Below are 10,566 nucleotides of genomic sequence, written 5' to 3' on the forward strand. Positions count from 1 at the left end.
TAGAGTTGAATGGAATGCGAGATGGACTAGGTCCCCTCCCTCTAATCTATTCTTGGTAAGGCAAGACCTCCTAAATAATGAATGTCCCCAGGTTATTAACAGAAGAGATCAGGTAGTTCTCACACGACTTCGTATAGGTCATACTAACCTAACTCACTTATATAGAATTTTGAAAGATCCCCCTCCCATGTGTACTCGATGTAATACTATACTTTCGATTGAACATCTTATATTGCACTGTTCCCTTTTCACCTTCCAAAGACGTCGTTTTGCTATCCCTAACAATTTAAGTGAATGCTTTAATGTTCATAAAAATATAAACCAAGTATTAACATTCCTAAAATACATCAAATTGTATCATACTATGTGAACATTATATATGTATAATTGATACTGTTACGTCCCAGGTCGGAAATCATCCGACAAAACGAGCCTAGACGGGGCGGGGACGCAACCGAGTAATTTATTTAAGACGATCTTAGATCCACGTGGCGCGTAACGTCCACGTCTGATCAGGGACCCGATACCGATGTTCGTCGTTGTTGAAAAGGCGAAGGTGGGAATAAATGCGAACCGAGACGGGCGTCGCCCGTCGTGAACACCGCGTAGAAATAACACGCGTCGCGGTGGTAGCGGCGGTTCCCAGTGGTCGAAGTGTCGCTACGTGGGTGTGTACAACCCTTTCGAACGCGCGGGTTTGCTCGATTTGTGACAGGAGATTTAGATCGGAGGGAATTAGTGTTCTCTCGGTACCGAGCACCCTCTGGGCTCAGACATACGCGATTGAAACACCAATTTTAGGGTTAGAAGAACGGACGTAGGAAGTCTAAGGAATTTGCGGAACAGGTCGGAGTCGAACAACCCGATGAAACACCACGCGCACACTCACTTTCGCGATCGCTTTAACCGGTCACTGGGAACGACACTTTAGAAGTGGAAGATATCGAGGAGCAGGATGTTGCTGAATAAAGCTGCGAAATAATGGGTTTAAACAAACAAAGTATAATGAACCAGAATAGATACAAAGTAATGATTTGCGAGCAGAACTCGTGAAACAAATATGGTGACGGCTTGCGAGCAAGCTTGAACGAGATATCTATGACGTTGCAATACATAAAAGAAAACGCAAGAAAGTTGCGAGCGAGCTCGTACCAAACAAAATAGTAATGAATAATAATTAATAACTTACGAGTAGTCTCGTACAACAAAATAACACAAAATAATTATTGTGAATTGAAATGATAGTGCGAGCAAGCTCGTATGAACAAAATAGCTCAGAAATAGCAATTATGATTGGAATAATAATGCGAGCAAGCTCTGATAACAATTTGGAATCAAATGGTATATGAGTATAGTGAAATAGTATAGAAATGGTAAGGTGCAATACGACCTGAGTATCGTGAGTGATCTGAAATAGAGTCCGAAAACGCGAGAAAATGATTGAACTGTACTGGATTGAAGACGCAAGAGAACTGGATAGTCAGAATTCCGAAACTGGAAGAGAGTCTGAACTGTGTGAAATTCGGAACTAGAAGAGAGTCTGAAGTGTATGAAATTCGGAACTAGAAGAGAGCGATTCGCGCGATTTCGTCTTATTTATAATGAGAGCGCGGACCATAGGGATTCGGTGAACCGTGAAGTTCTTTGTCTCGATCGTACCAGGTACGGACGAATATGTTATTGCCGAATGTATACTTTTCGCTGTTTGAACAGGACAACGGTTTAGATGTACGTACACCTGTACTCGCGGTTGCCATGCCGGCGTTCGCTTGTACCGGTGGCTATCGCGTCTTTTCCGATTCCCTACGTTCGCGCTCGCGGGGATATGTGTATATGTATATGTATATAAGTACGCGTAAGATATATATATATATATATACATATCGTTGTGTACAAGTTTAAACGCGATTTCGGTTTGGTTTTTACGAAGGAGGTATAAGTATATATAAGTATACCATATATATATATATACAGGGTGTTTACCTACAGGTGGGAGAAAATTTAAGGGGTGGTTCTCGACGATAATATAAGACGAAAATGAAGAATAAAAAAATTGCGATTTCGGCTTTGTTATTTAGTTATTAACAATTAAAAATCCGCCTAAAATGCTGCAACACTTCTAACAAAAGTATACGTTGCGTACGTCAGACAGGCGCGCGACAGTCTCGTATCAAGTGACAAACGCATGCATACCTTGGTTCTCATTTAGGGCCCCAGCGAGGTGAAAATGTTTAAAAAATCGGTGGACGACATTGAACCTACCTACTCGTTAAAATCCACAAGGGCATTTCTAATATCCGCCCTATGGAATTATCGAGTAGAAGGGGTCAATGCCCTTTCACTTTTAAATTCTTCTCACAAATATCCACAAATCCTTATCCTGTACTATAATTGTTCATAACACCGTACTTAGTATACTGGAATAAACGCTCTAGCACTATTTACAATATCATACACACGCACTACGAGTTTACAGAGAGTACAAGTTTACTGAGGGGAATGAGGAGAATGTAAAGAACTGGTATAATCCTTTAATGTTGAAACACTGCACTTTATTGAACTTGATCTACGTCGCGAGAGACTTGCTCACAGACAAAACGGACATCTTGAGGTCGTGTGTGATTTCTGCGAACGGATATCTCCGACGCGTGCGAGAAGAATCGTCCGTACAAGCTAGCATCCGTATGCACACTGATTCGAGACAGCTGATGAGGTCGATGCCAGATCGATAAAACAAATGAAGATCTACAGCAAACTACCGCCCAAACATCGCGCGTTGCTATACCAATACACTGTCTATCCTGTTTTCACGAATTTCGTGATTCTTTCTCATTCTGTCTGTGACCGCGAAATATCTCATGTGTGTGCATTGACTACATTAGCTGTCTTGAATCAGTGTGCATACGGATACTAGCTTGTACGGACGATTCTTCTCGCACGCGTCGAAGATTTCCGTTCGCAGAAATCGCATGACTCTATAAACTCGTAGTGCGTGTGTATGATATTGTAAATAGTGCTAGAGCGTTTATTCCAGTATACTAAGTACGGTGTTATGAACAATTATAGTACAGGATAAGGATTTGTGGATATTTGTGAGAAGAATTTAAAAGTGAAATGGCATTGACCCCTTCTACTCGATAATTTCATAGGGCGGATATTAGAAATGCCCTTGTGGATTTTAACGAGTAGGTAGGTTCAATGTCGTCCACCGATTTTTTAAACATTTTCACCTCGCTGGGGCCCCAAAATGAGAACCAAGGTATGCATGCGTTTGTCACTTGATACGAGACTGTCGCGCGCCTGTCTGACGTACGCAACGTATACTTTTGTTAGAAGTGTTGCAGCATTTTAGGCGGATTTTTAATTGTTAATAACTAAATAACGAAGCCGAAATCGCAATTTTTTTATTCTTCATTTTCGTCTTATATTATCGTCGAGAACCACCCCTTAAATTTTCTCCCACCTGTAGGTAAACACCCTGTATACCAATGTGTAGAATTTGAACGCGATTTCGGTTTGCATGTTTGAAAGGCTATGTATACATATATATGTATATACGGCGAGAATTTGCTCGTTCGAACAAAGCCGACGCAACACGTCGCACAGTGGGCCGGATTGGGGTAAAGTGTGACATTTACCCCTAAAACGAACTTTCTCGTATCGATATCTAATATATGAACATTGCATGCCAAATGTCCATAGACCTCGGAAATGAAGAACATAGTACAATTTAATAAATATTATAGTTGTAATAAGCATTGAAAGTTGGATGTTTTAAGAGGCGTATTTTTCACGAGAAAAATTGCTTCTCTTTGATGCGATGCCGTGACGTTGCTATTTAATATTTTCTCTCGCTTTTTTTTTTTAAATTGAAGAGCAGATTTTTGCGATAAGAAATCGTATCTTACATTATTAATTAGTCGGCATAATATATTAAAAGTCAATGCTTAAGTAAAAGTAGAAAATTATAAAAATTCCTTATATTCGGTAAAGGAGATCTTTAAAGTCCCAGGATGTCCCAGGGTCTGACGAATTGGAATATTTTTAGTACACCTTCCTCTAAATAACCGTGAAAGAATTAATTCCCTAGTCGAACCTATTCTCAAATTATTACTGTTTAAAGCTATCAATGTTCGAATAGCGAGCAGAGTCGGAGCGGAGTGAAGCATAGTTTGTAGACGGGCGACGTGAGGTAGCGACGTAAGAGGAGCGCGCGAAAAGACGAATCACGCTTAACGACCGTTGTTTCTTTCACGTTCGCGGATAGTAACGAATTATTATAAATAGAGGGTTCACGGAGGGACTCGGCCTTTATTCCCTAACTTATGGCTACAAGTGTTTATATATACAGGGTGTCCCAAATGTGGTGTACTTAATTGAAATGGGAGGTTCCTGAGACCATTCTAAGAGACATTTTCCTTTGCACCAATGTCAACTGCGGCTTTGTTTAGGAGTTATTAACGAAAAACACGGACCAATCAGAGCGCGCCCTGGGCGGCCGCGCCACACCGCGCCGACAAGCGAGTGTCGGTGGTACGCCGTGACATCGCAACGAACAAGAGTTTCTCGATTATGTGAATGCTCTCCGATTTCAATGAGCTTGGGATATGTGGTCAAGATCATTATTCTGAACAACATTTCTCTTTAGACTTTTTGGCGATCGGCTTTAGTTTACGAGATTATCGCGAGAAACTTTACTTGTAAATCCATGGAATCGATGTACTACTAGCTCCTATCCGATTTCAATGAGCTTTGGATATGTGGTCAAGACCATTATTCTGAATAACATTTCTCTTTAGACTATTTGGCGGTTGGCTTTAGGTTACGAGATTATCGTAAAAAAAGAGAAGAAGCACAGAAACTGATTGTATTAAAAACTCACGTATTCAGCCGTAAATCCATTTGCTGCTTCGAAATGTGTGTCTTGAAATTTCTCCACACTCACAATCATTGTTCACATTTGTCAAAACATAGTTATGCACTAATAATAATTGCCATATCCCTTGTACTGCTGCACAAATCACAACAATCAGGTAATGCAATCACTAGACCGCGGATTTCATGTATTTGTAGCAAACATGAGTAGTTGCATTTTAATACAGTAGAGAGATTAAAATAATTTCAAAACACCATAGTATTATTTTCAACTTCTTAAAATGATCACAGTGAGAATCAAATATCTGTCTGGCTCCTGTCCCTTGTAATAGCGGCAGCCAACATTAATGTTGCATAAAGATTCGTAGTCTAGTGATTAGTTTAAATATTACTATCAAAAACACAGCTAATAGCAACCGTTAGCTTTGAATTGACAAGTCTTTGGAGATGTTCTCTCTACCGCGGCTCGAACGACACTGATTTTCCGCAAGATTTTTCTAAAGAATGTAGGGAGGGCATTTAGAGTGTCGAAATTCGAAATGCACGCTGTAGCACGAGAACGACGGGACGGTTGGACGAAAAACAGGATACGAGAAGGACCGCTGGCAATCACATGTTTAGTTTCTCCTGTAGATTGGTACGCAGAGTCGATGGGTAACCGTTCGAAAACGTCGTCTGTCCTTCTTTTAGAAAGTTTCTTAAGGAAGGTATAGGACAATAGGGATGCTACGCTGACCTGACATTTTTACCCCTTGCTGGGTAAAAGGACGGATGACGTTTTCGAACAGTTACCCATCGACTCTGCGTACCAACCTGCAGGAAAAACTAAACATGTGTTTGCCACAAAGCTTACAGCGGTTCTTCTCGCATTCTGTTTTTCGTATAACCGTCCCGTCGTTCTCGTGCTACAGCGTCCACATTCCGAATTTCGACACTCTAAATGCCCTTCCTAAATTCTTTAGAAAAATCTTGCGGAAAATCAGTGTCGTTCGAGCCGCGATAGAGAGAACATCTCCAAAGACTTGTCAATTCAAAGCTAACGGTTGCTATTAGCTGTGTTTTTGATATTGGTATTTAAACTAATCACTAGACTACGGATCTTTATGCAACATTAATGTTGGCTGCCGCTATTACAAGGGACAGGAGCCAGACAGATATTTGATTCTCACTGTGATCATTTTAAGAAGTTGAAAATAATACATTGGTGTTCTGAAATTATTTTAATCTCTCTACTGTATTAAAATGCACCTACTAGTGTTTGCTACAAATGCATGAAATCCGCGGTCTAGTGATTGCATTACCTGATTGTTGTGATTTGTGCAGCAGTACAAGGGATATGGCAATTATTATTAGTGCATAACCATGTATTGACAAATGTGAACAGTGATTGTGAGTGTGGAAAAATTTCAAGGCATCTGTGTGAAATAAACATACGAATTATTTATCGATTCGAAAGTGAAAGTGAAATTCTGGATCGTCGACTTGACCGCGCATCCCTTAGGCCTTTTACCACCGGCTGTGCAGTTCGTCGACCTGGCCGTACGTCCCTTAGCTTTCGGTACTGTCGTATACCTGAAGACATCTGTGCAGTTCGTCACCGAGTGACCCAGTGACACATTTCGAAGCAGCAAATGGATTTACGGCTGAATAAGTGAGGTTTTAATACAATCAGTTTCTGCTTTTTCCCTCGTTCGGGTAAAGTTGCCGTAAGTCGGGTAAAGAGATCCACCCATATGAATTGACAAGTAAAGTTCTTCCGACCGACAAAAACTGTAAAGGGTAATGTTGTTCAGAATCATGGTCTTGACAACATATCCAAGGCTCATCGAAATCGGAGAGGAGATAGTTCAGATAGTACATCGATCGATTTACAATTACAAGTTACTTATCGCGTAAACTAAAGCCGGCCGACAAAAACTGTAAAGGGAAATGTTGTTCAGAATCATGATCTTGACAACATATCCAAAGCTCATCCAAATCGGGGAAGATTCACATAATCTCGAGAAACTCTTGTTCGTTACGGCATCGCGGCGTTACACCGCGCTCGTCTCCCGGCGCGCCGGGCTGAACGTGCCATCGCGCGTCTAGGGCGCGCTCTGATTGGTCCGTGTTTTTCGTTAATAACTCCTAAACAAAGCCGCAGTTGACATTGGTGCAAAGGAAAATGTCTCTTAGAATGGTCTCAGGAACCTCCCATTTCAATTAAGTACACCACATTTGGGACACCCTGTATATATATATATTATTATTATTGTTATTATTATTATTTATATATATATATACTATATATATATGATATAATTGTAACACTAATGGCAATAATAATAATAATAATAACATTGATGTATTTTTTCTTAACTAATCATTAATGTTTCATTACTACATTGTCCAGTCCAAGTTTCGCATCCATACCTTTTACGAATCAAAAGTTACGAGGCAATGTCACACTTTACCCCAATCCGGCCCACTGTGCGTCGGTACGACGTTACACCTTACCCCTTGGGGGCGCGAATTTTTCCGGCGAGAATGTGGCGAAACGCGGATGCCGCTGACGATTTGTTGAGTATGGGGAGGGGAGTGGGGTCAGCTGGGGAAGCTCCAAATCCAATGTCGGACGACGTCACAATACTAATTTTTCCACAATGTGTGTACTTGTATTTAATTCTAAGTTTATGATTCTAAATTTGTATTTTATGTTATAATTCTTGTGGTCGTTAATGACCTAGATGTTGATGCGACCTTAAATAAATAATTGAAAAAAAAAGAACACCAAAATATCTCCGTTACTTTCCGTTGTACAAAAAAACTTCTTAGGACAAAGTTACACTGTTTGAAGGGCCACATGTAACGGTGTAAGGGAAAAAATTTTCGAGGTCATTTTTTAATGAGATTTCAAGGTCCTCGATGTTTTTTTTAAATGGAATGATATATCTTCGTTAACGTAATGTTGTAGCTGACAAAATAACGAATTCAACCGTGTAACACAATATGACCTAGAAATGACCTTCAACCCAGAAAAATGGAATAAATAAAATTCATTTGCTCGAGCTGCTATACATTTATTTAGCCGTGAAGTTACGGAACGTACTGCTGTGTAATTCATTTTTGAGGGAATCGACGCACAAGCCGTGACGATTCTTTCTTTCATGTCGTCTACAGTGGTTGGTGGTTCATGATAAACATCGTCTTTCAGTTTTCCCCATAGATAGAAATCAAGGGGTGTAACATCTGGTGAGCGAGCTGGCCATAATACGGGTCCGTTACGTCCAATCCAACGATTTGGAAACTTGTTATTCAAGAATTGTGTTACGACACGGGAAGAATGGGCTGGACATCCGTCATGTTGATACCACATATCTTCACGAATGTCCAAGGGTGTATTTTTTAAGTTTGCATTTAATGTTCCGGTGATAAAGTGAGGCCCAATTATTTCGTTGTTTAAAATTCCGCAGCAAAATTGACGGACCATGGTCTTTGTTTGTCGACTGCCCGTAACCACCGCGGATTTTCAGATAACCAGTAATGCATATTTTTTAAAATCTGCTCGTGATTCGTAAACGAAGCTTCATCGGTAAATAATACTTTATTAAAAAATGCTCTATCGTTTATCAATTGTCTGAATCCTCACTGGCAAAAGTTTACACGATTTACAAAGTCTCTACCATGAAATTCTTGGTGAATTGATAGGTGAAAGGCGTGAAATTTTAGTTCATGGAGTATTTGCACTACACATTTTTGACTAATGCCACTTTCTCGTGCGATTTGCCTCGTACTAGCATGAGGGTTTGTATCCACTGCTGTCAGAACATTAATTGTGTTTGCTTCATTCCTTACAGTCCTCACCTTCGTAATTTTTTTTTATTTTCAACACTACCAGTTTCACGGAATTTATTTATCAAATTGGATTAAACGGAAACTGATGGACAATTACAATTAGGAAATCGCTCCTTGTACAACCGCACTGCTTGTCTTAAACGCTGTCGACTTTCTCCATAAATGAAAATCATATCAATCTTATCTTCCTTCGAGAAACGCATTGTGAAACGTTCATCGATCAACTGATAGATTAGAGATCTTAGAAACAGTGGAAATCTGATAGCAAGAAGGTCTTCAGAGTAATTAGTAGTTGATAAACACGATTCTGTACGAACGCATAGGTGAAGGTATATCATAAATATCTTCCTGTCAACACCGAATCTGTTATTATGTTGTGCATAGCGATACATTTGAATGTATACCAGCTAGAGGGAATATTTTTGAACATTTTGCGTATAGTCCAGTGGCCAGGAGGGGGGGACTTTTACCTGGAAAGTATTCCGAATTTAATGAAACTTTGGCACGTCATTTGGGGGTACTCTGGGGAGTCGAATCTGAGTTTTCGGCCTCGAGGACCCTGTGCTAACTTGGGGAGCGGGAAAGAACCACGATTTTTGTTACCTGTTTTTGGTATTTCGTCTATAACTCAAAAACTATGGGTCCTACGAACTTTTCCTTTTCATTTTGAAAAGAGCATTTTTCCTTCAAATTTCACTGGTCCAACGCAGTTTTTGACCCAATAGGTACCGAGAGACAGGTGTTTAAAATTAGGAAATATTTCTCAAAATGACATTTTGAGCCTTACAATGTAAGGGGTATACATAGTATGTAGATTATATGTAGATGTGTTGAAAAACTAAAATTATGAGCCAAAAACTTGCAATTTCCTGCTAAATGTCACAATGTGCCAAAAAACCACGATTTTTGTTACGTGTTTTTCGTACGAACTTTTTCTCTTCATTTTTTAAAATAGCATTAAATTTCCTTCAAATTTCACTGGACCAACGTATATTTTTTAACCCAATAGGTACCAAGAGACAGGTGTTCAAAATTAGGAAATGTTTCTCAAAATGACATTTTGAGCCACACATTGTGACATTTAGCAGGAAATTGCAAGTTTCTGGCTCATAATTTTAGTTTTTCAACACATCTACATATAATCTACATACTATGTATACCCCTTACATTGTAAGGCTCAAAATGTCATTTTGAGAAATATTTCCTAATTTTGAACGCCTGTCTCTCGCTACCTATTGTGTCAAAAAATACGTTTGACCAGTGAAATTTGAAGGAAAGTGAATGCTTTTTACAAAAATGAAAAAAAAAGTTCGTAGGACCCATAGTTTTTGAGTTATAGGCGAAATGCCAAAAACAGGTAACAAAAATCGTGGTTCCCCCCCCCCCAAGTTAGCACAGGGTCATCGAGGTCGAAAACTCAGATTCGACTCCCCAGAGTACCCCTAAATGACGTGCCAAAATTTCATTAAGTTCGGAATACTTTCCAGGTAGACGCCTTTTTTTCGACCTAGCGACTGGACCAAACGTTACGTTAACGAAGATATATCATTCCATTTAAAAAAACATCGATGACCTTGAAATCTCATTAAGAAATGACCTTGAAATTTTTTTTGTCTTACACCATTACATGTGGCCCTTTAAACAGTGTAACTTTGTCCTAATAATTTTTTTTGCACAACGAAAAGTAACGGAGATATTTAGAGGTGTTCTGTTTCTTCGGACTCACCCTGTATACTCCATTATGTATACACGTTTAAAGAAATTTCTGTGACATAATTTTCTTGTCGACACTTACAAGTCTAAAATTTCGTAATGTTACGGTTGAGAGTTTTTGTAAATCGACGTCTACGTTGATGT

This window comes from Lasioglossum baleicum, chromosome 7 (genome assembly GCF_051020765.1).
Source record: "Lasioglossum baleicum chromosome 7, iyLasBale1, whole genome shotgun sequence".
In the NCBI taxonomy this organism is placed as follows: Eukaryota; Metazoa; Arthropoda; class Insecta; order Hymenoptera; family Halictidae; genus Lasioglossum; species Lasioglossum baleicum.